At 69.2% G+C, this 1408-nt stretch overlaps 1 long non-coding RNA gene across 1 annotated transcript in view; it reads right to left on the bottom strand.

Moving 5' to 3' along the window:
* The window catches only part of LOC116547982, a 2691-nt gene extending 2315 nt beyond the window's left edge, over positions 1-376 (bottom strand). The window contains exon 1 of the long non-coding RNA XR_004267253.1: positions 178-376. This is a non-coding gene — a long non-coding RNA (uncharacterized LOC116547982). The remainder of the gene's footprint in view (positions 1-177) is intronic.
* Positions 377-1408: the final 1032 nt, after the last annotated feature.

Genomic DNA, 1408 nt, shown 5'->3' with positions numbered 1-1408 from the left:
CCTCTCCAGGTCCCCACCCTTGCACCTCCCTCATAGGCCCTGCCTCTATAGAGCTCCACCCCCGCTCCTCCCTCATAGGCCCCGCCCCCGCAGGGCCCGCCTCTCCAGGGCCCCGCCCCGCCCCCACAGGCCCCGCCTCTCCAGGGCTCCGGCCCCGCCCCTCCCCACCGCACTCACGGCCGCAGGCTTCGCGGTTGCACTGGCGGCCCTCCTCCAGCACCCCCTCGCAGCTGCCGCCCTCCACGCCCTGCGCGGGCAGGCAGGTGCGCGTCCTCGTCTGCAGGCCTCCCCCGCAGTCTCGCGTGCATTCGCCCCACAGGGACCACAGCTTCCAGCCGCCTGCTGGTAAACCAGAGGGCAGGGATCAGGGCAGGGCAGGGCAGGGCAGGGGCTCGTGGCCTGGACAGGATGAGTGGTGGGGTGTGAAGCCAGCCGAGGCCTGCCCGGCTGGGGAGGGACTGCAGTGGCGTGGAAGGCCTGGCTGGGGAGGATCTGGGGGTCCGGAGTCTCCCCAGCTCCCGGGTTCCCTTTGGAGAGCTTAGGTCATGCCTGAGCTGGAAGGGTCCCCGTGTGCCAGCTGCAGCCAGGCAGGTTTGCGGCCTGCATGAAGAAGGGGTGACCTCGCCCACCCCAGGGCTGCCTCACAGCACAGCATCCCGCTGATGGGCAGAGGGTAGAGGGGCCTGGCCGCCAAGGCTCCCTTTCCCCGCGTGCCTGGAAGCCCTCCCCAGGCCCCATCCAGTTTCTGGCCAGGCCCTGCTCATCAGAGCCTGTTTCCACACAGGTTCAGTGGAGGGTCACCATCCTCATCACCAGGGCCAAGAACACTCTGGGCCGCCTGTGGTCCTGGAGCACTGGGTAGTCGTGGAGGGGTGGCCTCTGTGCTCGAAGCAGGAGAGGACCACTGCCGTCTGTGGGCCAGAGGGGCAGCAGCACTAGGAGGCCGGGAAGGAGCTGCCGCGTCCAGGCCTCCCGCCCAGCACTCTGGCCTCCACCTTCCTTCGGATGCCTGTGCGGATGCCTGGGCTCACGCACACCCAGTGCACCAGGGTCGGGTGACTTGGAAAGGGCATGCAGCCCTCACCAAGTGCCTCCTCCTGGCCTGGCCAAGGTGGCAAGGAGACAGCTGACAGCCCCCACGAAGGGACCCACCATGGAGCCGGGGCCATTGCCCCATGGTGCCACTGGGGAGCACTAAGGATCCGGCCACTCCACCCCGGGTACAGCAAGGGAGGCCCCAGGGGCAGCAATCAGGCCAACGGCAGGCCACCCCCACCCACCAGAGGGCACCAGGGCCTGTTGGAGCCTCAGGAAGGGGGCCCCCACCTCCCTTGGTGCCAGCCGCCAGGTTTCCGTGGTGCCCCCCCCCACCATGGTCCAGGCTGTGACCTCTCAGGACTGACCAGTG

The sequence above is a fragment of the Sapajus apella genome, unplaced genomic scaffold, assembly GCF_009761245.1.
Source record: "Sapajus apella isolate SASKATOON/1434 unplaced genomic scaffold, GSC_monkey_1.0 scaffold6004, whole genome shotgun sequence".
Lineage (NCBI taxonomy): Eukaryota > Metazoa > Chordata > Mammalia > Primates > Cebidae > Sapajus > Sapajus apella.
This window is presented reverse-complemented; position numbering and strand designations above follow the sequence as displayed.